Source organism: Capra hircus, chromosome 21 (assembly GCF_001704415.2).
Source record: "Capra hircus breed San Clemente chromosome 21, ASM170441v1, whole genome shotgun sequence".
NCBI lineage: Eukaryota > Metazoa > Chordata > Mammalia > Artiodactyla > Bovidae > Capra > Capra hircus.
This window is the reverse complement of record NC_030828.1, coordinates 68,982,894-69,010,699: the sequence shown is the minus strand read 5'-3', so window position 1 is coordinate 69,010,699 and position 27,806 is coordinate 68,982,894. Positions and strand designations below refer to the sequence as shown.

At 51.6% G+C, this 27,806-nt stretch overlaps 1 long non-coding RNA gene across 1 annotated transcript; it reads left to right on the top strand.

The window, feature by feature from the left end:
• On the top strand, positions 181 to 6,120 carry LOC102191230. The gene is made up of 3 exons (XR_311313.3): positions 181 to 373; positions 3,004 to 3,093; positions 6,081 to 6,120. It is a non-coding gene; the product is annotated as an uncharacterized LOC102191230 (long non-coding RNA).

Below are 27,806 nucleotides of genomic sequence, written 5' to 3'. Positions count from 1 at the left end.
CTGCAGCCCCCGCCCAGGCCCCGTGCAGGGACCTGGGATGGTGAGCGAGGGGAGGAGTGGAGGGCACCCTGCCTCTGGGCAGGGCAGTCCGGCTCTCTGCTAGAATTCTCTGCGGACCTCCAGGCCTGTGTGTGGGGTGGGGCAGGGCAGGAAGCCAGGCAGGAAGGGGCTTTGCAGTCAGACTCAGTGAGCAGCTGTCACTGGAGCTTGCCTGGGGCTTAAGGGCTTTCCTGTCTGGGGGCGGCGGCAGGGGGAGGCGTTGCCACACAGAGAAGAGGCTGCCGGGGTGCCCGGCTGTGTCAAGCCACCTCCCTGGAGAGACCATGCTGGTGCTGAGGTCTGGCACGTGGCCCGCACCCAGGAAAGGAGCTCGGTGAGTGCCGCCCTGAACCTTTGCCCTGAGCGGGGTCCAGACCCTCTTGCAGACAGGCTCAGGGTGATGGTGGGTAGGCGCAGGCTGTGGACACACCTGAACGTAGAGCCCACAGGGGCCTCGGGCTTCTGGGGGTCCTGCTGTGGGCCGGGCCCTAGGGCTGCCTGGGGTGGCTGAGACCCCAGAGCTGGGGTAAAGGTGGAAACACCAGGAGGGGCCACGCTGTGGGGCTCCTGAGGAGGACCTGCATGAGAGACTGTCCCCCAGCATGAGATGGCCCTGGGGCTCCCCCGTGGCTGGGAGGAGGGCCTGAGGGCCTCTTTCAGGGTGGTCTTCCCGGGGCCCCCTCCTGAAATGGGGCCTGAGTGCTGCCTCGATCCTGCCCCCCATGGGGTCCTCCAGATCCGCTCCCTGTGAGTCAGCATTGTGGTCAGCCCTGGGCAGCAGGCAGGGCATGGGGGGCCGTGGTCCTGGCAGACACTTGTGGACAGTGCGACTCTGAGCCTCCTGGGTGTCTATGCGGGGTCTGCAGGGGCTGGACACGACCCTGGGCAGCTCAGGACACTGGAGGCAGCTCTGGCCCGTGACTGCGGAGACATGGAGGAGGGTGGAGACACAGTCTCCCACTTGCCCAGCTCCAGGACCTGGAGACGAGGCACCGCTGGGCTCTGCTGTCTCACCCCAGGTCTGAGGCAGTGTGGGCCGGGCTGCACTCTGCTCTCTGACCTCAGGCCCGGGGCCGGGTACCTGGGGGCCGGTTTGGTCATATCTCCTCTCGCAGTGTTGCTCCCCTCAGCTCTGTGGTGACCCAGGGCTGCCTGGAATCCCCATTGGCCCCCAGGCCTGGGGCCTCTGTGACAAGGTTGGGCTGCCGGGCAGGACAGGACCCAGGAGTGTGGGCCTTTGAGTCTGATCCTGGCCCACTGCTCACCCATGACAGGTGCTATGAGTGGCTGAGGCCATGGTGTCCCAGCAGAGGCCCAGCTGGCCTCAGGCCTGCACAAACTCCTCCAGGGTTAGGGGCGGGAAGCTGCTGAGGGCCTCCTGTCTGGGTATCTGCAGCCCAGCGCCTGGCCCAGGACCCTTCCTCAGGCTGTTGTTTTCCTGAGTCAGCAGGGTGAGAGCCTGCAGGGTGCAGTCCAATGGTCAGGAGGGCAGGTGGTGCCCCAAACACAGCCTACAGCTTCCCTGTTTGTGGACCCTCAGGGGCCGGGGTTTTTGTTCCAGAGAGTGTCACTGTGGCATAACCATAATCGCTATAATAACTACCACCATAACACAGCCAGCATCAGAAACCCCAGCTGCTGGCCTTCAGCGCCCCCTTGGTCCCGTCTGATGGGCATGGATCCTTCGGGAGCTGTCAGCTGGTCCAGGTCTGGACAGGCCCCGTGGTGGGGAAAATTCCGAGAACCGAGTCTTGACCCAGGTCTGGACGGGCCCCATGGCAGGGAGGGTTCTGAGGATCTGGTCCCCAGCCGGCCTCTGGCCTGCACAAGCTCCTTCGGGGTCAGGGAGTGGGAACCTGCTGGGGGCCTCCTGTCTGGGTCTCCGCAGCCCAGTGCCTGGTCCAGGACCCTTCCTCAGGCTGTTGCTTTCCTGAGCCAGCAGGGTGAGGGTGTGCAGGGTGCAGTCCAATGGTCAGGAGGGCAGGCGGTGCCCTGGACCTGGAGGACAGGCTTCCTGGTCTGGGACCTCGGGGCAGGGGTTTCTAATACTGAGAGTGTCACTGTGGTAGCGATACTACAGTAACTACAACCATACCTATCATATCACCACCATGACGCAGCCGGCATCACAAACCCCAGCCGCTGGCCTTCAGTGCCCCCTTGGTCCCGTCTGATGGGCGTGGATCCCTCGGGAGCTGTCATGGACGGGCCCCACGGGGTCGGTCCCCAGCCTGTCACAGGCCTGCAGAAGCTCCTCCAGGGTCAGGGGCGGGAAGCTGCTGGGGGTCTCATTGTCTGGGTCTCAGCAGCCCAGCGCCTGGCCCAGGACCCTTCCTCAGGCTGTTGCTGCCCCAAGTCAGCAGGGGTGGGGCCTGCAGGGTGCAGTCCAATGGTCAGGAGGGCAGGCGGTGCCCCAAACACAGCCTACAGCATTCCTGTTCGTGGACCCTCAGGGGCGGGGGTTTTTGTCCCAGAGAGTGTCACTGTGGCATAACCATAACCATAACCATAACCATAACCACTATAACAACTACCACCATGATGCAGCCGGCATCAGAAACCCCAGCTGCTGGCCTTCAGCGCCCCCTTGGTCTTGTCTGGTGGGAGTGGAGTCTTCGGGAGCTGTCAGCTGGTCCAGGTCTGGACAGGCCCCATGGTGGGGAGAATTCTGAGAACCGAGTCTTGACCCAGGTCTGGACAGGCCCCGTGGTGGGGAGAATTCTGAGAACCGAGTCTTGATCCAGGTCTGGACAGGCCCCGCGGTGGGGAGAATTCTGAGAACCGAGTCTTGACCCAGGTCTGGACGGCCCAGTAGCAGGGTGGCCTGTGATGTCTCCTTGCCCAGCCCACCCTGTGGCCATGGAGGACCCTCCTCCAGGTGCAGGGCTGAGTGCACCCTGGACCAAGTGGCTCTCTGAGCCCAGGTCTGATGTCCTGCTGAGCCTGCACTCTGATCCTCTTCAGGCCAGTGGTGGCACGCCGGGGAAACTCAGAAGCTGCGCAGAGGCCAGAGCAGGGTGGTCGTGGACAGCGTCCTGTGCAGGAACCTGGCAGGTAGGGACGCCAGTCCATCTTGAGCTCCCCAGGCTGACCTGGAGGGCGGGTGGCCACACCGCAGGGCTGGGGGAGAGACTTAGGTGTAGCGGCTCCCACGGGCACTCCCCAAAGAGGCTGGCCACTGGCTCGGCTTCTGCTGCAGTGCCCGCCCCGGCCAAGATCTCTGGACACTGCACAAGTGCCTGCACGCCCTTTCTACATGTGAGAGGCCCCACGAGCCCCTGCAGGCCAGGGCTGGATCCGGACTCCCCTACCTCGGATCTGGCAGCATGCTGGGAGAGGCTGCCTCTGCATGAACCCCTCACAGCCTGCTCCCTGGCGAGCTCCTATGCAGTTGAGTACAGCCCCGGCTCCAGCGTCCACTGCTGCCAGCTTCCCTGAGCTCCCAGCAGGGTTGGAGGTGTCCAGGGTCTTGCCCCTGGGAAACTTGACCTGACGGTTTGCCCAGCGTGGGCTCTGTTCTACCTGACCCCATCTGGGGGCGCACTGAGCGCCCAGTGGTCAGGGCCAGCTTGGGCTAGGACATGCGGGGTCAGTGCAGTTGTCTCAGAGTCTGGACATGGGCCCATGGGCCGCATCCGCCCAGAGAGGCCCCGAAGGCTGAAGTTCTGGTCTCTGAAGCTCAGGTCGTGAGGCCTGGCCGTGTGGGGCTGGGCGGCCATACTGTTAGCAGGTGTTTGCTGCCCCATGTCTCACTGTGGTAGTCACTATAGTAACACCGCAGTAGAGCCCTTGGCAAAAGGGCAAAAAGCCTTGTTTGTGCTGTAGGCCATCCGCGTGGGGACCCTGGATGTGGGGCATTCAGAGGGCTGAGCGGTAGTAGGGGCTGGGCCGCCTGGCTGGCTGTGGGTGGATTGGTGCCGGGCTCAGCACTTGTGGAAGGCATGGCGCCACAGGTGTCCTGCTGGAGCATGTGGGAGGTGTCTCCCACCAGGTGGACGATGACCACACCGGCTCTGTCCTGAGGCTCTGAGCTGGGCTCGGCCAAGTGATAGCCTCCTGGGTTGACAGATTGAACCCAAACTGCCTGCAAACTGTGTGTTGGTCACCTTGAGGCCGGGTGTGCTCTGGGGCCAGCAGGTGCCTCCCACCAGGAAACCCAGGAGCAGAGCAGGGTCATTCCTGCTGCTGCCCATCCTGGGAGTCTGGGCCCAGTTGTGCTGGCCCAGCCCTGAGAGTGGCACTGAGCTGCTCCATCCTCGTGGCTCCAGCGGGACTGGGAGCAGGTGCAGGGAGCTGCGTCCCCCAACCCTGAACCTGTCCCCACCCTGACGCTGGGGGCCCAGACGCCCAGGACGAGGCATTCGCTGAGGGCCAGGGCTCTCCTCCCCAGGTGGTTCATGCCCTCTGCGCCCTCACGGCTCCAGGCCTTGGAGCATGGTTGAGAACCACCCTCTTGAGGCCCTCAGTGGCCCCTGGGCACCCACTCCACGCTGATTTTGGGTGGTGGGTTGCGATCAGGCCTGGAAGCTCTGGCTTGTCCAGCAGAGTCCCTGCTGGAACGTAGACAGTCCTCTGGATCTGGTCTCCCCCTAGCACCCCGGGGCATCGAGAGGGGCCCCCTCCGCCTGCAGGGGGTGCACATGGCTGGGGCTGGAGGGCTGGCCCTTTGCCAGGACCCCTGCCCTGCTGGCAAGTCTTGGTCCTGGGGAGTCTCGGTCCTGGGGAGGGGTCAGGGGCTCCCTGGGATGGCTGCCTCATCAAGACCTCAGCCACCTTTGCTCAATGGTCTTGGTAGGTGGCCTGGAACCCCGGGCCCTTCCTTGTCCCCTGGCCATGGGCCAAGCCCAGGGCCCATGCCCATACATCCCTTCTGGCTCACTCTCCTGAGTTGGTGGGGGAGGCACCCTGGTTGGGAGCCCAGTGCCCCTGGGGACGCACTGCCCAGCTCCATACCTGCGTGCAGGTTGGGCTTTATGTCAGGGCCTGAGCCACTGTGGCTATAGCAGTAGCTATCATCATGGTATTCTCACGGCGACATGCACACCTGCTGGGACCCAGCGTGAGGAACTCCGCCCGTGGCAAAGGTCATGAGGAAGGAGGCTCCGCATTAAGCAAAGGCGAGATAGAGCCTCAGGAAAACCCCTGTTCCCGAGCATCTACCCCCAAAACCAGGGTCTGCCTACTTTACTGTTTTATGCTCTCACCTATACGCACATTACCTCTTTCTGAGAAGGAGTTAACTTACAGCTCCAAGTCAATAAAAATTCCTGGGCATGACAAGAGTGTTTCAACTTATGAACTCCTCTGAAGGTTATCTAGCCTGCCTGTACGGGTTCGTCTGGCCACATGTGATTGTTTAGACTTACTAAAGGCAGATTCTTTTGGGAAGTTAGAAATTATTAGTATAGTGGGTTGGTTAGGAATTATATTGATGAAGGGTTTTTCATTTGTTGTGCCAATAATTGCTGCTAATTCCCTGCCCTGGGTGTGACAAGGGTGTCTCAGGTCAGACCTCTCTGCTGACAGACTAGCTTGTGTGACACCCTCTCAACCATAAACAGCACAGAGAGTTTGGAGTATTTTGAGAGTCTTAATTAGCATAGGGCTTTTCTCATTGTTGAGTCAATGATTGCTGCGAGGCCTCCGTATCCTTAGGCACCTGGGAATATATTAATGTATTTGGAATATAGAAAAGGAAATATAGTAGTTTTTGATGTTAGCAATACTAGACCTTTTGAGTTAATGAATTTTCTCTTTTGTTATAGATCACTGCACTTTGTTATAAATCACTGTGTCCTTGCTATGTGAAAATGTAACTTTATCACTATCTTAAGACTAAATAGATCTTAAGGGGAACATTGGTGAAGGGTTTTCATTTGTTGGGCTGATGTTTGCTGCTAAATATCCATATTTCCTGCCCTTATAATGAATATAACTAGCATATAGGAGAAATAAGTATTAACCTTTAAGATTAATCATGTTAACCTTAGGTTAAATAAATTCCTTTCTTAGTTGTAACCCACTACACTCTCACCCTATAGGAATGCAACTTTATCTGCTACCTTCAGATGGTGGTGCCTGGTTTAAGAAAAAACACCCTTGGAAAAATAAGTTTTTTGGTTATCAGAAAGAAAGGCTCTTAAAATGTCAGCAGGTCTCATGGCCAGAAGATGATGTAAAACCCCTAAGACCTTTTTTTATACATTTATGTGAAGCACCTGATTTTGATAAAGGTCAGGATTGCTGACCCCCGCGCGACTCTGTATTCATCCCTATGTATAACAAAAGGTATATAAGCAAACCTAAAAAATAAAATAATCGGATCAGTTTCTGGAAAGACTGGTTCCCCCGTGTCGTTTCTTTCTTGCTCCCTGTTTTTCTGGCTGATTCCAATCTGGAATGTGGGTACTCACCAAGCCTGCTAATTTTGCCTAGGCTTCTAAGATCGGACCAGGGAGGCCTCAGTGCCTCCTCTCCTTCGGGAGAATGGAAAGACGCCTATGGCCTACATAGGTGGTGATTGGTATTCTACGTAAACCAAGTTATTCAGCCTCTTTTTCTCCACTAATTTTCCTACTACAGTATCCGTTTCTAATCTCTCTATATATCTGTAATTAGATAAGTTTTTTCCTAGGACGCTGATTCCATCCCCACCTTTGAATTACCCTGGATCCATCGGGGCTGGACCCCGGCACACACCCTCAAAATCTTCCCTACCCGGCTTTGTGTGTGGCTGCCCTCGTGGGCTCCAGCTGTCTCTGAGGTGGGGATGCTGTGTTTCTAGTGGGTTTTTGCTTTGAACCCCAGGGTGAGCAAGGTGCAGGTGAGTCTGACCCAAATCTCCATGGGTGAAGAGGCAGCCCCGCTCTGGGCCTGGGGCCCACTGAGATCTGCCCATGGGTGAAGAGGCAGCCCCACTCTCGGCCTGGGGCCCACTGAGATCTGCCCATGAGTCCCACGGGCAATCTGCATGGCTCGAGGGTTGGCACCCCCTCTCTGGGCTTGGGGCTCGCTGAGATCTGTCCTTGGGTCCCACGGGCAGTCTGCCTGGCTCGGGGGTCCTGGTTGTGTCCTTGCTGCCCTCTGGGCCCCTCTCAGGGTTTCCCTGTCCCAGGCCTGACCAGTGAGGGCGAGCACCCCTGGCCCTCAGCTCACATCTGCTGGAAGTTGCTCATGGTGCTGGGCTCACGCCTGGCTCATGTGCCAGCCACCTGGAGCCCGGGGACGGCCGCCCAGATGTGAGACCGGCTCCTGTCTATGGCTGTGGGGGGCCCTACTCCTCCCAGCATTGGGTGCAGATGGCCCGTGATGTGGGTGTTTCCGTGGTTGGTTGGGAAGTCTCTGGTGACCAGCCTGCCCTACCCTGTTCCCTGGCTGTAGTGCATGTCCTTCTGAGGACCCTCACAGAGCCTGCTGGGGGCACCTGCTGCCCAAGGAGGCTGGACGTCCAAGTGAGTCAGGGCCTGGCCTGCCGCCTTGCAGCCCCAGCTGGACTTGGCCTGAGGGCCAGCCTGTGAGGGGCTGATGGCCCTTGGCTCCGCATCCACTGTCCAGGTTAGCTGCTCACACAGTTACTGTCCAGGGGCCTTTCCCACGGAAGTGGTGGAAACAGCTTTTCTCAGTCACTGTAACAGCAGGGGAGAGCTGACTGCACCCCTGCACAGAGGTGACAGCTGTGTCATGGGAGAAGCTGGAGTGGGGTGCCCGGGACTCTGGTTTAAGAGGGACCAGGAAGTGTGGCCACGTGTGTGTGATGAGGCCGCTGTGTCCACTGGCCACAACGGAGCGGGGACTGGGTCAAGACTCTGTCCTCACTGAGGGCTCCGTGTCTCTGGAGTCTGGCAGCTGAGGGGCTTGGGGGGCTGCGGGCTGCTGAGGCTGGCCCTCTAGCACTTCAGCCAAAACTGTCACCAGTGTGGCAGAAACCAGCACTCGAGAAGCCAGGCCCGGCACTCAGAGGGCTGGAGAGCTCAGGTTTGTTATGCTGGGGAGCCCAGAGCAGTTAACACTCCAAGCTCTGAGCTCTGAACAAAGGGGTGACAGGGTTTTTATAGACAGGCTGCTGTGGGCAACACCAGCTGCTGATACGCTGGATTAAACTACGGGGTTTTCCGTGCGTGGGAACAGCAGTCAAGATGGGGAGGGGAAGCCTGACCTGGACAGACATAATTAAGCAGGTTTGCAGCGGCTGAGCAGTTGCAAAGAGCAGGACAAGGCTGCGTAAGATAAGCTCCAGTTCCTAGTATTGCAAATCCCCACTGTCTGAGACTACGTGACCTGTGTGATCCAGACTTTGCAAGGAGCAAGCTGAGTTACAGAGGCAGAAGGAGCAGGAGGCGATGTAAAATTCTAACTTTTCCTCTTCACCAGGACAGCCGACATTCCTCTGGGTGTGCAGAGCAGCGGAAGTTCAGTGGAGGCCTCTGACGCCAGGATCTCTGGCACTGTTGTGGGGGCCACGCCTACCTACATCCTCGGGGGTGGGGATGCCCTGTTAGGAGCCAGGCCCTCCCAGCACCTGTGCTTATGGAGTGGCCACCAGGATGGGGAGGAGCGAGGCCTCTGCCCTCCTGCGGGGCAGCCTGGGAGCTCCGCGCTGGAAAGCAGCCAGGCATCCGTGGGCAGGGCCACAGTGAGCCAGGGCATCAGAGGACAAGACGCAGCCCCACACACAAAAGCCCGGGGAATGAGAGCAGATGGGCAGGCCTGGGAGGTGGTTGCTGGGGGTGCGTTAGGCATGCTGTGAGACTGCCAGAGGGCCGGGGCCTCATGTCTGGGATAGAGGGCGGTGGGGGAGCCAGGTGATATAGTTTTGCAACAAAGGGAAGATAGTTTGAACGTCCAAAGGGTATTGCTAATTAAAGAAAGCCAGATAACCCAGGTTCAGGAGCTAGTGCTTTTCTGTGAGTGGGAAGGTGCCAGAGTCTGGGCTCCCTGAAAGCATTCATTTCACAAGCACCTCCGCTGTCTGGGCCAGTGTCCCACATTTTCACATCCTGAGTTTCCTCAGGGCTCACTGAGGGGAGTGGCTGCAGCCCTTGGGCTGCTGGACGGCAGGTATTGTTCATGTCCTCAGGTGCCCTCAGGGCTCAGAAATTCACCTTTGGAGGGCTGGCATCTCTGATGACTGTGGCATCCTTGTTTACTGATATGGCAGGAAGTACTCCATTTCTCAAAGGAAAGAAGAAAAAGGGAGATTTTATTCAAGCCAAACAGGATTCTAGCCCCAGAAGGGCAGCAGATTCTCAGAAGTCACTCTGCTTACCGGGAGTCGAAGGCACAGTCATGAACATTTTTGAGACAAAGGATCGTCTCTTGGAAAGACGTGAGGGTATTTCACAGAAAGGTCACCAACGGTGCCCAGCCAGGTAAGTCATTTAAAGTGGGCAGAGGTTTGCTGAGAATCCTCCAGAGCTGGGAAAGAGTGCTGATCTTTAGGAAGTTGCACGGCCAGTGTCGGAAGAGAGGAAAACGTGCCCTTTCCCTTGGGGCAGGCCCTCCGACGTCTGAGGAGCGCCGGCTGAGCTGTGCCACAGAAGCACAGGCGCCAGGAAGGCCCAGCACGGGGCGGGGGCACCCTACAGGGAGGGCCTGTCCTGCCTGAAATAGAAAAGCCGTCTCACCACCTTTCAGGGTGACTGCAGGTGTGGAGGGGGCAGGGGCGCCCCCTTGGCGTCCACCTGGGCTTGCAGTGCCTTAGTAGAGTGAGTCTTTGCTTCCCATGGGGGAGATCCCTGGGTGAGCTGTACAGAGTTCTGAGTGTCTGGTTCGAGTCTGTGCAGTGAACTGGACAGAGTTTGGCTCCCTAGAATTTCATCTGGACTTCCCTCGTGGCTCACTGGTAAAGAAGTCTCCTGCCCGTGCAGGGGATGCTGGTTTGATCCTGGGTCAGGAAGCTCCCCTGGAGAAGGAAATGGCAACAGACGCCATTATTCTTGCCTGGGAAATCCCATGGCCAGAGGAACCTGGCGGGCTATACAGTCATGGGGTTGTGAAGAGTTGGACACAACTTAGCGTCTAAACCACAACAAGCAAGAACAAGAGTTTCATTGATGACGTCTGGCTGTTTGCTGCCACGTCATCCAGCCTGAGCTTCTCCTTTTGGCTGAATGACGGCCACGGGGCGTCAGGGCAGGATCCCTACACACGGGCATGACCAGTTTTGCAGATGTCTGAAAGCTTGCGCAGATCCACCAGGGCCCGGACTCACCTGTGCAGACGGTTACAGACTCGGTAACCTCAGCGCTTTCTTGAGGATTAGCCTTCTAATTCGATTCCTACTTCTTCCTCAGTCAGTTCTGTGGCTGGAAAAGGAGCGTCCTGGGTGATGGCATGGACTTTGTTGCCATGCTGTGCTAACCCTTGTGCTCTGGACCTGCTCGACCTCCCAGCCTGCACTGTGTCCAGGGCAGAGGAGCAGAGCCTTTAGGGGGAGCGGGTGGTACGGGGCAGGGAGAGCCCTTGGAGTGGGGCAGGGACAGAGAGCACTGCCCGCTGGGGCGGTGGCCTGCAGCTTGAGGGTGTGTCGTGCTCTGCTCGGGGCCCAGGGCCACTGGAGTGAATCCCACGGCTAGGCTTTGGCTCCATAGACTCGGCCACGCTGGGGGTGGGCGCACACTTTCCGGAGCTGCGGGCGGGGCAGGTTTGTCAGCTGCCGCAGGTGGAGGGGGGCGCTCAGGCTGCAGGAACAGAGTGGCAGAAGCTGGTGAAGAGCCTGGAGGACTGAGTGCTTGGTGTGGCCTGGGCAGTGCGCCCGGTGCCCACATGTCACTTGCTGGGTCCTCACCATGAACCCCCAGGGGACCTGTGGCGACTGTGATGATTAATTACTCCACAGGCTGTGCACAAGCTGCAAGGGGCCCAGGCACGATCGCCTGCCAGCTGCTGGTGGAGCCAGATCTCCACACAAGAACAGAGGCTGGGATGAGAAAACGAGGGTGGGTGGACAGGGTTGGTTCTGGGGTGGGGAAGGGCTCTGGCTTCTGGGGAGGATGGCGCAGATGCACGGAGTCCAGGGCAGGTCCGCAGTGAGCTCAGGCTGAGTGGATGACGCACGTTCTGCTGGGTCTGGACAGAGGACTTGCCAAGCCCTGCATTCTGAGGCTGATATCTCGCCTCTGTGGACAACAGGAGCACCTGGCCACTGCCCTAGGCTTCCTGTGGGCACCCGCACACGGCTCCAGGCAGAGGACATGTCTCCCCTCGTCCCCTCCAGGTCACCCCTGGAGCCCCAGGTGGCCAGCATGGCCCCTGGAGCCGAGCGCCCCCAGCGTGTGCTCTCGTGGGGCTGCAGCTGTGCTGGGCAGCTGTGGCTGCTTGCTGAGGCCCTCACCAGTGTCCACGCCTACCCACTTAGCCTGAGTTGGTGTTGTGGCCAGTTCTGGGGGCTCCATGCACGGGGGCTTTCCTTCTGAGGCTGCTAGCAACCCCCGGCCCACAGGGACTGCAGTGCTGTCCCCTGCAGGGGGGCCAGCGGGCGTCCATGAGCAAGGACAGCTGAGAGCAGGAGGCGGTGCTGAGGTGGGAAGGCACGGCTCTGGGGGGTGGTGGGAGGCCTCAGGTCAGTCAGTTCACTCGCTCAGTCGTGTCCGACTCTGCCACCCCACGGACGGCTGCTCACCAGGCCTCCCTGTCCATCACCATCCCCTGGAGCTTGCTCAAACTCATGTCCATCGAGTCGGCGATGCCTTCCAACCATCTCATCCTCTGTCATCCTTGTCTCCTCTCACCTTCAATCTTTCCCAGCATCAGGGTCTTCTCCAAGGAGTTAGTTCTTCACATCAGGTGGTCAAAATATTGTAGCTTCAGCTTTGGCCTCACTCCTTCCAATGAATATTCAGGACTGATTTCTTTTAGCATGGACTGGTAGGATATCCTTGCAGTCCAAGAGGCTCTCCAGAGTCTTCTCCACCAGGGAGGCACTGAGGCCGGCTGGTCAGGAAGGCGCGGCTCTGGGGGGTGGGAGGCCTAGGGGGCACCTTCTCCCGGGTGGGCCCAACCTTCAGCCTACGAGCCCCTCCCAGCTGGTCCAGGGTTCCAGGGCTCACTCACCAGTCACTGTCCCCAAAGCGCAGGCTGTAGGAGAGCCAGCCCAGCCCCTGGGCGCCCTTGCCTTGGTGCAGCTCCTTCCTGGGAATCACCACCTCCGTGGAGATGTAGCGCCATGAGGGACGGTCCCGAGAGCACTGGGCAGGGGCCAGCACTGCCCAGAGCCCGAGCAGCCAGAGGGCTGCCCTCAGGGTGACCCGGCCCTCTGCCAGCATGGGGGCGCTGCTCAGGGATGTCTGCCAGCGAGGACAGAGAAGGCGAGGCCCCGCAGGGAAGCCAGGTCTGAGCCGCGTGCTGAGGCCACTGCCACCGAGGAGACACTGACAGAGAACAGAGGGTGCCTGGGCGGCCGTGCCCAGCCCTGTGCGGGTCATCTGCAGAGACTGAGTCACAGTCACAGGGCGAGGCCCTGGACTAGCCTGGTCATCAGTTCAGCGGGGCTGGGGAGGGGCAGGGGTAGGGCCGAGTCCACGAGGGTGGCATGGGAGGGGCAGGGGAGGGGAGCAGAGGCCTGTCTCCACTCCACACGTCCAGCCCTTCTTCCTGCGGTCTGCATGGCCAACGTTCACCCGCAACACGGCTCACGGCCCACCGCTCTGCCCGCGGGGGCTGCCAGGCCCGCTCCTGCACAGGCCTTTTTCCTCCCTGCGAGCTCCACTTCCTTCTACTTTGGCGACTGGAAGCAGACTTGCTTATGTCACTTAACATCACGGGTGTTGAAAATGTTTTAAAAGTTCATGATTGCGTGTGTCTCATTCTGGTTAGCAGGTAGGTCACTTGCAAACCACGTGTTCCTCTTGGTTTTCGCTTGGAAGCCTCGTTTAGGCCCCCTGAGGAGCAAGCTCCCCACTCTCCTCTGGGACGCTCTCTGTCATTCTTGCTGACCCTGGCTGGTGAGACCAGAAACCAGGCCTGACTACAAGCCCCCGGGTTCCCTTCTTGTCCTTCTGTGTGGCTCTCTCGGCAGGAGATGGTTCTCGCCTGTGCCTCTGTGGGCCCAGGGGGCCTGCTGGTACCCAAGGGGAGAGAGGAAGTTTTCAGGCATTTTTACACAACTTTGTAGCCATCCACAGAGGACAGAGACTCACTCACAGGGCAGAATCAAAAGCAAGATTCCGCTTTCATCCGTAACATGAGAATCTGCATCACAGAGGGTGCCCTCTGCAGCATTTTGCTCGTTGGGCGTTTCGCTTTCTGCCTTCTTGTCTCGGGAGAGCACACGTCTGACTCAGGCCGGATCTGGCTCCTTCCCTTTCACGTCTGTGTTCTGTTGCCTTGTCTGCAAGCCGCTCGCTAGAGGGAGGAGGCCCACGGTGTATGGAGTGGCTGGCTCCTGAGCTCTGCCCCCTTGCCCGAGTGTCAGCTCTCAGGAGACCCGCGGCCAAGCCCGCGGGGCATGGCTGCAGGGGGTGAGCCCCTGAGCCGTCCATTCAGAGTCCGGCTGGAAGCAGGAAGCGTCTGCAGCAGCCTGTGGCCTTTAGCACTTTAGAAGGCCCCTCACCTCCCAGTCTCTGCACCGTAAGAGACACAGGAGTCAAACCCCAGGCCAGAGGGTTCGGGAGGACTCTCGTCGGCCCTCTGCTCGTCTGCTGGCTCGGCCAGTGAGGCCGCTACTCGTGGCCCTGACTCCTGGCCCTTGGTGGAACGGCCTGCCGTGAGGCGAGCTGAGCGGAAGGAGCCTGGGCTCCGGGAAGTCTCTGGGCCCCGCTGCTCGGCAGCCCCGCCCCTTCCTCTTGGCTCTGTATTCAGTGCCTGCCGTCATCCTGGGGGAGTTACAGACTCCTTCAGGTCCTCTTCACCGTTTGCAGAAACGGTCAGAGGGAGTACTTCCTGCAGGCGGGAAAGGTGTTTCCTGCTACCTGCTGGACCCTGTAGAGGACGGAGCGCTGCATCTGCCTTCAGGCCTGTGCAGCAGCGGCTGTTGCCGGGGAGGCGCGTGCCAGGGACCATGTCCCGGGAAGGTGCGTCTCTGATTTCCGGGCCTGGGGGTTTTGGTTGCAGGAACACAGTGTGTGTGTTGTGCGGGCTCTGGCAGGCAGTGTGCCCCTGGAAGTTATGTGGTGATATCTGGGGCAACGGTGCTTTGGCAGCCCTGCGGTATTCTGAGTCCCTGAGACGTGCCATTGAGGTCAGCTGGCGATGGGAAAGCGGCTGCCGATGCCATGGGGCCTGGCTCCTACCGTCCACAGTGTCTCCATCTTCCCCACCTGGCTGGTCCTCCGTGCGGAGCATGAGTCCCAGAGACAACACGAGACAGGAGTCTCAGGAGGTTCACTCAGCTCAGATGTGACGTACCCGGCCACTATTTCCACCCTTCTGTGAACACCCTGTCTTCTTCAGAGTGAGGGAGGACACCTGCTGACCAATTGTCTCCTCCAGGGACAAGGGCAGCTCTCGTTTTAGTGGGAAAATGATCGGTATCCATTCTGGCTGTATTTAGCCACCCAGTTGGCTCCATGGGTCTCCTGAGGCCGTGTCAGCCTCCTGAGTGTGGGCTGGGGAGGAAACAGGCATAAATTTAGAAGGAGGCAAACATCACATGCCCACAGGTGGCGGGAGAGCCAGCAAAGGCCAGGGAGCCCTGGGATTTGTGAAGGGGCCCACAGCAGGGCAGCCGCTAAGCCAGGCCTGCAGTTGCCATACACAGGGTCCCCGTCCCCCTGGCAGTGTGGGCCCCGCAGGAAGAGTGGGGACCTCAGGGCGTAGTGTGGAGAGCACGTGGAGCACACACTTGTGGCCACCCGGTGCATCACCAGCTCCTTTGTTCCCCGCACACGTGGTTTACAGAAGCTGTCATGCAGAAGTTGGGGTTGCTGGGGTGAGGTCGGGTGGGGGGAATAGTCCTGCAGATCCTTTCTTTGACTGGAGGGAATGCTGTACAAGGGAGCTGGTCCCCTCCCCCGTGGGGGTGATCGAGAGGGTGCTCCTGACCTATAAGACCAAAGTGCTGGCCCGGAGGGCTTGCCCCTGGTCACCTGCCGCCTGAGCAGAGACGCTGTGTGTGAGGCGTCGGCAGGGAGCAGAGGCAGTGTGGACTGTCTGGTCTATGGGGCCGCAAAGAGGTGGATACAACTGAGCAGCTTTCACTTTCTCATTGTTTACTCTGTTCACTTATCTTTGTGTGATTTCTGCTGAACGAGACTCACATAATTATTGGAAGGTGGCGCTAGTGATAAAGATCCCGCCTACCAATACAGCAGATGTAAGAGATACAGGATCCATCCCTGGGTCAGGGAGATGCCCTGGAGGAGCGCATGGCAACCCGCTCCAGTACTCTTGCCTGGAAAACTTCATGGACAGAGGAGCCTAATGGGCTACAGTCCATTGGGTGCTAAAGAGTCCGACATAACTGGTGACAGGCATGCATGCATTAGGACAAAAGTGATTTAAAATCACTAAGTTCCATGAGCTAAAGGTAGTGTTTGTTCCCTGAGACTATCAGCAGGCATGGCTGAACACCAAGACGGTGCTCACAATGGCTTCTTTATTCATCAGGAATATTCTGCATATTCCGTAGATGTATTGTGCTCTCTCGTTGAAAGACTTGTCCTCGTATATATTTCTTGTGGCTCATACTTTGACAAGAGAGCTGAGGATATCAAGTAGGGATTGCTTATAGAGTAAAAGCCTTCCTCTAGTATGTGTCCTCTATCTGACGCAAAACCACCCAAATGACAGAAGCTACTGCACCTACGAGAGCCTGTGAGTTAGTGAGGGGAGGAATGCCCCTCGTGGTGCTCAGAGCGCTGACTCCACACTCGGCGTTATTCATAGTTTTCTCCATGGAAATTCAGTGGGACCCCCGCCCCAGGTTGACGTCGAAGCTGAGTCTGAGGACACCACAGACATAGATGCAGGAACACAGACGACACAAACTTTCCATCTTCCTGCGTCTCTGCATGGTGTCAGCAGACTCAGCTTCTATCTCAGGCTGATGTGGAAGTCCCGCTGCGTCTCCATGGAGAGGACTATGGTTGATGCTGTGAGAGAGGTGTCAGTTCAGTTATCACCACCGAGGGGGCTTCTTCCCTGGCTCTGGGTTTATACACCTCTGTGGTCTGAGTCCAGCATGCACTTATACTGCTGACAGCTGGCTAGCTCGTTCACTGGCCCTGCTGTGTCGAGCCCCACAGCTGAGTCACACAGAGCCTCTCCCATGGACTTAGCGAGCTTACACCAAATGTCCAGAGAATGGGCCTAAGTCACAAGAGGAAGCAACCCTAAGAGACTGTGCCCCTCGTGCAGTGAGGATAAGGTCCCCTATCCCAGCACACCAGTCTGCCTCAGGGACTGAGGGGGTACTCCAGAGTCAGGAATGCAGAGAAGTTCCCAGAAAACCTGCTACAAGGAGAGGAAGCCTCCTGACAGGAGACCAGCTGTCAATTACCATCTGCACCTGCTCCCGCAACGCACAACTGTGTGTCCGCAGCACCAGCCCGTGGTCATGGAGCCCCCAGAGGGTGGTGGTGTCTGGGCTCACACTGCCTTCCCCTCACTGTGTCTCTTGCCCAGCAACACACGGCCGTGTCCTCAGCGGTCACAGAGCTCAGCTGCAGGGAGAACTGGTTCTTGGGTGTCTCTGCAGATGGAGGTGTGGCTCTGGATGGAGGGGGTGTAGTAAGTGTCACCATCATCAGTGATGCATGCTGTCTGCTCTAGCCCCGTCCCTGGGGCCTGGCGAATCCAGTTCCCACTATAAGCACGTGATGGAGTAAGCAGAGACAGCGCACGTGAGGAGAGGGTCAGTGAGGGCTTCACCAGCTCTGGGCCTGACTGCTGCAGTGCCAGGGTTCAGCCCCAGTGGATCCAGGGAATTTGAAGGTGGGGATGGCGTCGGCGTCCTTGGAAAAATACATATTTAATTACAGATATATAGAGAGATTAGAAATGGATAGTGTAGTAGGAAGATTAGTGGAGAAAAAGAGGCTGAATAACTTGGATTACATGGAATAGAATCCATGCTCCAGATGGGAATTCAGCCAGAAAAACAGGGAGCAAGAAAGAAACGACAGGGGGGAATCAGTCTTTCTGGAAACTGATCCTATTTCTCTATTTTTGGGTTTGCTTATATACCTTTTGTTACGCATAGGGATGAATACAGAGTCACGCGGGGGTCAACAGTCCTGACCTTTATCAAAATCAGGTGCTTCACATAAAAAGGTCTTAGGGATTTTATGATCCTTTCTTTCTGATAACCGAAAACTTATTTTTTCCAAAGGTGTTTTTTCTTAAACCAGGCACCACCCTCCAAATAAAGTTACATTCCTATAGGGTGAGGGTGTAGTGAGTTACAATCAAGAAAGGAATTTATTTAACCTAAGATTAACATGATTAATCTTAGAGGTAAATACTTATTCTCCTATATGCTTAAAGGTTAATACTTATTTCTCCTATATGTTAGTTATATCATTATAAGGGCAGGGAATATGGAGATTTAGCAGCAAACATCAGCCCAACAAATAAAAATTCTTTCACCAATGTTCCCAATAGGATCTATTTAGTCTTAAGATAGTGATAAAGTTACATTTTCACATAGCAAGGACACAGTAATGTATAACAAAGTACAGTGATCTATTACAAAAGAGAAAATTCATTAACTCAAAAAGTCTAGTATTGCTAACATCAAAAACTACTATATTTCCTTTGCTATAGTCCAAATACATTGATTAATATATTCCCAGGTGCCTAAGGATATGGAGGCCTGGCGACATTGACTCAACAAGAAGAAAAAGCCCTATGCTAATTAAGACTCTCAAAATACTCCAAAACTCTCTGTGCTGTTTATGGTTGAGAGGTAGTAAACAATCATGTGCCTAGTGGCAGCAGTATGGATAATCCTGTCACACAAGCTAGTCTGTCAGCAGAGAGGTTTGACCTGAGACATCCTTGTCCCACCCAGAGCAGGGAATTATTGACACAACAAATGAAAAACCCTTCACCAATATAATTCTTAACCAACCCACTATACTAATACTTTCTAACTCCCTCAAAGAATTTGCCTTTAGTAAGTCTAAAGCATCTTGTGTCTCTCAGGTTGGGAGGCTGTAAACAATCACATGTGGCCAGAGGAACCTATACAGGTGGGCTAGATAACCTTCAGAGGAGTCCATTAGCTGAAACACTCTTGTCACACCCAGGAATTTTTATTGCCTTGGAGCTGCACGTTTACTCCTCCAAGAGAAACGGTTATGGGGGAGAGCATAAAACAGACTCTGGTGTGGGGGTAGATGCTCAGGAACAGGGGGTTTCCTGAGGCTTGATCATGCCTTTGCGTATGCCCAGCCTCCTTCCTCAATACCTTTGCCATGAGCGGAGTTCCTCATGCTGGCCCCCTACCCTGCAGTGCATCTGGGACTGGACACCTGGGAAGGAGGGTCAGTCCCTGTCAGTGACCCGCAGTCACAGCCATCCCCACAGACCCAGGTCTGCACTGAGCCCCTCTCCTTGGGAAGCTGTCACCAGGCAGAAGAGAAGACCCACAGCCCCATCTTCTGCACCACAACCCTGCCTTCGCTGACACCTCAGCCCTGTGGGAGGAGGGATGTGAGCTCCCTCAACCCAGGGGTGGACTGTACCCTGGAGCAGGAGGAGGAATTTCCATGTGGACTAGCCCTGTCCTTGTAAGTGGGGATGGAGTGTGGCCACCATCTCTGTGGTCTCTCTGGGTCCCTGTGAAGTCTCTTCCCTTCAGCTCACTCAGTGTTTGAATTTGTTTCGGGCAGCACTTGGTTTATGAGCTCCATTGACATCACTTCATCTAGGGAGAGGACTGAAGACACATTACAGGTTGGCCCTGTCTTTTCATATAGATATTATTTTATCATGTGAATATTTCAGTTCAGTTCTGTCACTCAGTCGTGTCTGACTCTTTGCAACCGCATGGACCACAGCACGCCAGGCCTCCCTGGCGTCACCAACGTCACATCAGCAACTCCTGGAGTTTACCCAAACTCAAGCGCATGGAGTCACTGATGCCATCCAACCATCTCATCCTCTGTCGTCCCCTTCTCCTCTCACCTTCAATCTTTCCCAGCCTCAGGGCCTCTTGAAATGAGTCAGCTCTTAGCATCAGTTGGCCAAAGTATTGGAGTTTCAGCTTCAACTTCAGTCCTTCCAATGAATATTCAGGATTGATTTCCTTTAGGATGGACTAGGTGGATCCCCTTGCAGTTCAAGAGACTCTCAAGAGTCTTCTCCAACACCACAGTTCAAAAGCATCATTTCTTCGGGGCTCAGATTTCTCTGCAGTCCAACTCTCACATCCATACATGGCTACTGGAAACACCATAGCCTTGACTAGATGGACCTTTGTTGGCAAAGTAATGTCTCTGCTTTTTAATATGCTGTCTAGATTGGTCATAACTTTTGTTTTTTAATTTTTATTTTTACTTTATTTTACTTTACAATACTGTATTGGTTTTGCCATACATTGACATGAATCTGCTACGGGTGTACATGAGTTCCCAATCCTGAACCCCTCTCCCACCTCCTACCCCATATCATCTCTCTGGATCATCCCAGTGTACCAGCCCCAAGCATCCTGTATCCTGTATCAAACATAGACTGGTGATTCGTTTTTTACATGATAGTATACATGTTTCAATGCCATTCTGCCAAATCATCCCACCCTCTCCGTCTCCCTCAGAGTCCAAAAGTCCATTCTATACATATGTGTCTCTTTTGCTGTCTCTCATACAGGGTTACCATTACCATCTTTCTAAATTCCATATATATGTGTTAGTATACTGTATTGGTGTTTTTCTTTCTGGCTTACTTCACTCTGTATAATCGACTCCAGTTTCATCCACCTCATTAGAACTGATTCAAACGTATTCTTTCTAATGTCTGAGTAATACTCCGTTGTGTATACGTACCACAGCTTTCTTCTCCATTCATCTGCTGATGGACATCTAGGTTGTTTCCATGTCCTGGCTATTTTAAACAATGCTGCAATGAACACTGGGGTACACGTGCCTGTTTCCGTTCTGGTTTCCTCGGTGTGTATGCCCAGCAGTGGGATGCAGGGTCATGCTGCTGCTGCTGCTGCTAAGTCGGTTCAGTCGCGTCCCACTCTGTGTGACCCTGCCGGGGGCCAGAGTGAGGAACTCCGCCCATGGCAAAGGTCATGGGGAAGGAGGCTTGGCATACACAAAGGCGTGATCAAGCCTCAGGAAACCCCCTGTTCCCGAGCATCTACCCCAAAACCAGAGTCTGTTTTATGCTCTCACCTACACCTCTGACTTTACGGGGGCTCTCCCCCATAACCATTTCTCTCGGAGAAGGAGTAAACGTGCAGCTCCAAGGCAATAAAAATTCCTGGGCGTGACAAGAGTGTTTCAGCTTACGGACTCCTCTGAAGGTTATCTAGCCCACCTGTATAGGTTCGTCCGGCCACATGTGATTGTTTACAGCCTCCCAACCTGAGAGGCATGAGATGTTTTAGACTTACTAAAGGCAAATTCTTTTGGGGAGTTAGAAATTATTAGTATAACGGGTTGGTTATGAATTATATTGGTGAAGGGTTTTTCATTTGTTGTGTCAATAATTGCTGCTAATTCCCTGCTCTGGGTGGGACAAGGATGTCTCAGGTCAAAGCTCTCTGCTGACAGACTAGCTTGTGTGACAGGATTATCCATACTCCTGCCACTAGGCACATGATTGTTTACTACCTCTCAACCGTAAACAGCACAGAGAGTTTTGGAGTATTTTGCGAGTCTTAATTAGATAGGACTTTTTCTTCTTGTTGAGTCAATGATTGCCACCAGGCCTCTATATCCTTAGGCACCTGGGAATATATTAATCAATGTATTTGGACTATAGCAAAGGAAATATAGTAATTTTTGATGTTAGCAATACTAGACTTTTTGAGTTAATGAATTTTCTCCTTTGTAATAGATCACTGTACTTTGTTATAAATCACTGTGTCCTTGCTATGTAAGAATGTAACTTTATCACTATCTTAAGACTAAATAGATCTTAAGGGGAGCATTGGTGAAAGGATTTTCATTTGTTGGGCTGATGTTTGCTGCTAAATCTCCATGTTCCCTACCCTTATAATGAATATAACTAGCATATAGGAGAAATAAGTATTAACCTTCAAGCATATAGGAGAAATAAGTATTAACCTTTAAGACTAATCATGTTAACCTTGGGTTAAATAAATTCCTTTCTTGATTGTAACTCACTACACCCTCACCCTATAGGAATGTAACTTTATTTGGAGGGTGGTGCCTGGTTTAAGAAAAAACACCCTTGGAAGAAATAAGTTTTTTGGTTATCAGAAAGAAAGGATCATAAAATGTCAGCAGGTCTCACTCATGGCCTGAAGATGATGTAATATTCCTAAGACCTTTTTTTTATACATTTATGTGAAGCACCTGATTTTGGCAAAGGTCAGGACTGCTGACTCCCACGTGACTCTGTATTCATCCCTATGTGTAACGAAAGGTATATAAGCAAACCCCAAAATAAAGAAATCGGATCAGTTTCCGGAAAGACTGATTCCCCCATGTCGCTTCTTTCTTGCTCCTGTTTTTCTGGCTGAATTCCCATCTGGAGCATGGATGCTATTCCACGTAATCCAAGTTATTCAGCCTCCTTTTCTCCACTAATCTTCCTACTACACTATCCATTTCTAATCTCTCTATATCTGTGATTAAATATGTATTTTTCCAAAGACGCCGACTCCGTCCCCACCTTCGAATCACCGGGATCCACCGGGGCTGGACCCCGGCATGACCCCATAGATGGCAGCCCACCAGGCACCCCCATCCCTGGGATTCTCCAGGCAAGAACAGTGGAGTGGGTTGTCATTTCCTTCTTCAATGCATGAAGGTGAAAAGTGAAAGTGATATTGCTCAGTCGAGTCCGACTCTTAGTGACCCCGTGGACTGCAGCCTACCAGGCTCCTCCATCCATGGGATTTTCCAGGCAAGAGTACTGGAGTCGGGGTGCCATTGCCTTCTCCATGCTGGGTCATAAGGCAGTTCTATTTGTAATTTTCTAAGGAATCTCCACACTGTTCTCCATAGTGGCTGTACTAGTTTGCATTCCCACCAACAGTATAAGAGGGTTCCCTTTTCTCCACACCCTCTCCAGCATTTATTGCTTGTAGACTTTTGGATTGCAGCCATTCTGACTGGTGTGAAATGGTACCTCATTGTGGTCTTGATTTGCATTTCGCTGATAATGAGTGATGTTGAGCATCTTTTCATGTGTTTGTTAACCATCCATATGTCTTCTTTGGAGCAATGTCTATTTAGTTCTTTGGCCCATTTTTTGATTGGGTCATTCATTCTTCTGGAGTTGAGCTGCATAAGTTGCTTGTATATTTTTGAGATTAGTTGTTTGTCAGTTGCTTTATTTGCTATTATTTTCTCTCATTCAGAAGGCTGTCTTTTCACCTTGCTTATAGTTTCCTTTGTTGTGCAGAAGCTTTTAATTTTAATTAGATCCCATTTGTTTATTTTTGCTTTTATTTCCAGAATTCTGGGAGGTGGATCATAGAGGATCCTGCTGTGATTTATGTCAGAGAGTGTTTTGCCTATGTTCTCCTCTAGGAGTTTTATAGTTTCTGGTCTTACATTTAGATCTTTAATCCATTTTGAGTTTATTTTTGTGTACGGTGTTAGAAAGCGTTCTAGTTTCATTCTTTTACAAGTGGTTGACCAGTTTTCCCAGCACCACTTGTTAAAGAGATTGTCTTTAATCCATTGTATATTCTTGCCTCCTTTGTCAAAGATAAGGTGTCCATAGTTGTGTGGATTTATCTCTGGGTTTTCTGTTTTGCTCCATTGATCTATATATCTGTCTTTGTGCCAGTACCATACTGTCTTGATGACTGTGGCTTTGTAGTAGAGCCTGAAGTCAGGCAGGTTGATTCCTCCAGTTCCATTCTTCTTTCTCAAGATTGCTTTGACTATTCAAGGTTTTTCGTATTTCCATACAATTTGTGAAATCATTTGTTCTAGCTCTGAAGAATACGGCTGGTAGCTTGATAGGGATTGCATTGAATCTGTAGATTGCTTTGGGTAGCATACTCATTTTCACTATATTGATTCTTCTGATCCACAAACATGGTATGTTTCTCCATCTATTAGTGTCCTCTTTGATTTCTTTCATCAAGTTTTATAGTTTTCTATATAGAGGTCTTTAGTTTCTTTAGGTAGATATATTCCTAAGTATTTTATTCTTTTCATTGCAATGGTGAATGGAATTGTTCCCTTAATTTCTTTTTCTACTTTCTCATTATTAGTGTATAGGAAGGCAAGGGATTTCTGTGTGTTGATTTTATATCCTGCAACTTTGCTATATTCATTGATTAGCTCTAGTAATTTTCTGGTGGAGTCTTTAGGGTTTTCCATGTAGAGGATCATGTCATCTGCAAACAGTGAGAGTTTTACTTCTTCTTTCCAATTTGGATTCCTTTCATTTCTTTTTCTGCTCTGATTGCTGCGGCCAAAACTTCCAGAACTATGTTGAATAGTAGCAGTGAAAGTGGACACCCTTGTCTTGTTCCTGACTTTAGGGGAAATGCTTTCAATTTTTCACCATTGAGGATAATGTTTGCTGTGGGTTTGTCATATATAGCTTTTATTATGTTGAGGTATGTTCCTTCTATTCCAGCTTTCTGGAGAGTTTTAATTATAAATGGATGTTGAATTTTGTCAAAGGCCTTCTCTGCATCTGTTGAGATAATCATATGGCTTTTATTTTTCAATTTGTTAATGTGGTGAATTACATTGACTGATTTGTGGATATTGAAGAATCCTTGCATCCCTGGGATAAAGCCCACTTGGTCATATTGTATGATCTTTTTAATGTGTTGTTGGATTCTGATTGCTAGGATTTTGTTAAGGATTTTTGCATCTATGTTCATCAGTGATATTGGCCGGTAGTTTTCTTTTTTGGTGGCATCTATGTCAGGTTTTGGTATTAGGGTGATGGTGGCCTCATAGAATGAGTTTGGAAGTTTACCTTCCTCTGCAATTTTCTGGAAGAGTTTGAGTAGGATAGGTGTTAGCTCTTCTCTAAATTTTAGAATTCAGCTGTGAAGCCATCTGGACCAGGGCTTTTGTTTGCTGGAAGAGTTCTGATTACAGTTTCAATTTCCGTGCTTGTGATGTGTCTGTTAAGATTTTCTATTTCTTCCTGGTTCAGTTGTGGAAAGTTGTACTTTTCTAAGAATTTGTCCATTTCTTCCACATTGTCCATTTTATTGGCATATAATTGCTGATAGTAGTCTCTTATGATCCTTTGTATCTCTGTGTTGTCTGTTGTGATCTCTCCATTTTCATTTCTAATTTTATTGATTTGATTTTTCTCTCTTTGTTTCTTGAGGAGTCTGGCTAATGGTTTGTCAATTTTATTTATCCTTTCAAAGAACCAGCTTTTGGCTTTGTTGATTTTTGCTATGGTATTTTGTTTCTTTTGCATTTATTTCTGCCCTAATTTTTAAGATTTCTTTCCTTCTACTAACTCTGGGGTTCTCCATTTCTTCCTTTTTTAGTTGTTTTAGGTGTAGAGTTAGGTTATTTATTTGACTTTTTTCTTGTTTCTTGAGGTACGCCTGTATTGCTATGAACTTTCCTCTTAGCACTGCTTTTATAGTGTCCCACAGGTTTTGGGTTGTTGTGTTTTCTTTTTCCTTCATTTCTATGAATATTTTGATTTCTTTTTTGATTTCTTCTGTGATTTGTTGGTTATTCAGAAGCGTGTTCTTCAGCCTCCATATGTTGGAATTTTTGATAGTTTTTCTCCTGTAATTAAGATCTAATCTTTATGCATTATGGTCAGAAAAGATGGTTGGAATGATTTCTTTTTTTTTTTCTTTTTGAATTTATCAAGGTTAGATTTATGGCCCAGGAAGTGATCTATCCTGGCGAAGTTTCTGTGAGCACTTGAGGAAAAGGTGAAATTCATTGTTTGGGGTGAAATATCCTATAGATATCAATTAGGTCTAACTGGTCTACTGTATCATTTAAAGTTTGCGTTTCCTTGTTAATTTTCTGTTTAGTTGATCTGTCCACAGATGTGAGTGGGGTATTAAGGTCTCCCACTATTGTTGTGTTATTGTTAATTTCCCCTTTCATACTTGTTAGCATTTGTCTTACATCTTGCGGTGCTCCTATGTTGGGTGCATATATATTTATAATTGTTATATCTTCTTCTTGGATTGATCCTTTGATCATTATGTAGTGGCCTACTTTGTCTCTTTTCACAGCCTTTGTTTTAAAGTCCATTTTATCGGATATGAGTATTGCTACTCCTGCTTTCTTTTGGTCTCTATTTGCATGGAATATCTTTTTCCAGCCCTTCACTTTCAGTCTGTATGTGTCCCTTGTTTTGAGGTGGGTCTCTTGTAGGCAGCATATATAGGGATCTTGTTTTTGTATCCATTCAGCCAGTCTTTGCCTTTTGGTTGGGGCATTCAACCCCTTTACATTTAAGGTAATTATTGATAAGCATGATCCCGTTGCCATTTACTTTATTGTTTTGGGTTCGGGTTCATACACCCTTTTTGTGTTTCCTGTCTAGAGAAGATCCTTTAGCATTTGTTGGAGAGCTGGTTTGGTGGTGCTGAATTATCTCAGCTTTGGCTTGTCTGTAAGGCTTTTGATTTCTCCTTCATATTTGAGTGAGATCCTTGCTGGGTACAGTAATCTGGGCTGTAGGTTATTTTCTTTCATCACTTTAGGTATGTCTTGCCATTCCCTCCTGGCCTGAAGAGTTTCTATTGAAAGATCAGCTGTTACCCTTATGGGAATCCCCTTGTGTGTTATTTGTTTTTTTTTCCCTTGCTGCTTTTGATATTTGTTCTTTGTGTTTGATCTTTGTTAATTTGATTAATATATGTCTTGTGGTGTTTCGCCTTGGTTTATCCTGTTTGGAACTCTCTGGGTTTCTTAGACTTGGGTGATTATTTCCTTCCCCATTTTAGGGAAGTTTTCAACTATTATCCCCTCAAGTATTTTCTGATTGTCTTTCTTTTTGTCTTCTTCTGGGACTCCTATAATTCGAATGTTGGGGCATTTCATATTGTCCTGGAGGTCTCTGAAATTGTCCTCATTGCTACCGGTGGATGCAGGTGTCTGCGCTGCTTCTCCGCTGGGGGAGTTACCGTTGGGCTCGTAATCTGTAGGTTTTAATTATTTATTTATTCTTCTTCCCTGTTATGTTGCCCTCTGTGCTTCCAAGGCTCGTCACAGACTCGGCAGTGGGAGAGTTTCCTGGTGTTTGGAAACTTCTCTCTTCTTAAGACTCCCTTCCTGGGCGGAGCTTCCTCCCTACCTCCTTTGTCTGGTTTTTTTTTTCTTTTATATTTTTTCCTACCCGTTGTTGAAGACAATCATCTGCTTTTCCGGGTGCCTGATGTCCTCTGCCATCATTCAGAAGTTGTTTTCTGGAATTTACTCAGCGTTGAAATGTTCTTTTGATGAATTTGTGAGGGAGAAAGTGGGCTCCCTGTCCTATTCCTCCACCGTCTTAGGACCGCCCCCTAGTCATAACTTTTCTTCCAAGGAGGAAGCGTCTTTTTATTTCATGGGTGCAGTCACCATCTGCAGTGGGTTTGGAGCCCCCAGAATAACGTCTCTCACTGCTTCCCCTGTTTGCCCATCTATTTGCCATGAAGTGATGGGTCCAGATGCCATGACCTTAGTTTTCTGATTGTTGAGTTTTATGCCAACTTTTCACTCTCCTCTTTCACTTTCATCAAGAGGCTTTTTAGTTCTTCTTCACTTTCTGCCATAAGGGTTGTGTATTCTGCATATCTGTGGTTATCAATATTTCTTTTGGCAATCTTCATTCCAGCTTGTGCTTCATCCAGCCCAGCATTTCTCATGATTTCCTCTGTATAAGTTAAATAAGCAGGGTGACAACATATAGCCTTGACGTACTCCTTTCCCTATTTGGAACCAGTATGTTCCATGCCCAGTTCTAACTGTTGCTTTCTGACCTTCATACAGATTTCTCAAGCGACAGGTCAGGTGGTCTGGTATTGCCATCTCTTTCAGAATTTTCCACAGCTTATTGTGATCCACACAGTTAAAGGCTTTGGCATAGCCAAGAAAGAAGAAATAGATGTTATTTTTCTGGAACTCTCTTGCTTTTTTGATGATCCAGCAGATGTTGGCAATTTGATCTCTGGTTCTTCTGCCCTTTCTAAAACCAAGTTAAAGATCTGAAAATTCTCAGTTCATGTATTGTTCAAGCCTACTTGGAGAATTTTGAGCATTACTTTGCTAGCATTTGAGATGAATGCATTCTTTGGCATTCTTTAACATACTTTGCCATTCTTGGGGAATGGAATGAAAACTGAGTTTTCCAGTCCTGTGGCCCCTGCTGAACTTTCCAAATTTGCTGTCATATTGAGTGCAAACTTTCACAGCACCATCTTTTAGGATTTGAAATAGCTCAGCTGGAATTCTGTCACCTCCACTAGCTTTGTTCCTAGTGATGCTTCCTAAGGCCTACTTGACTTCACATTCCAGAATGTCTGGCTCTAGATGAGTGATCACACCATCATGATTATCTGGGTCATGAAGACCTTTTTTGTACAGTTCTTTGTATTCTTGCCACCTCTTCTTAATATCTTTTGCTTCTTAATATCATTGCTATCCTTTCTTGAGCCCATTTTTGCATGAAATGTTTCCTTTGTATCACTAATTTTCTTGAACAGATGTCTAGTCTTTCCCATTCTACTGTTTTCCTCTAATTCT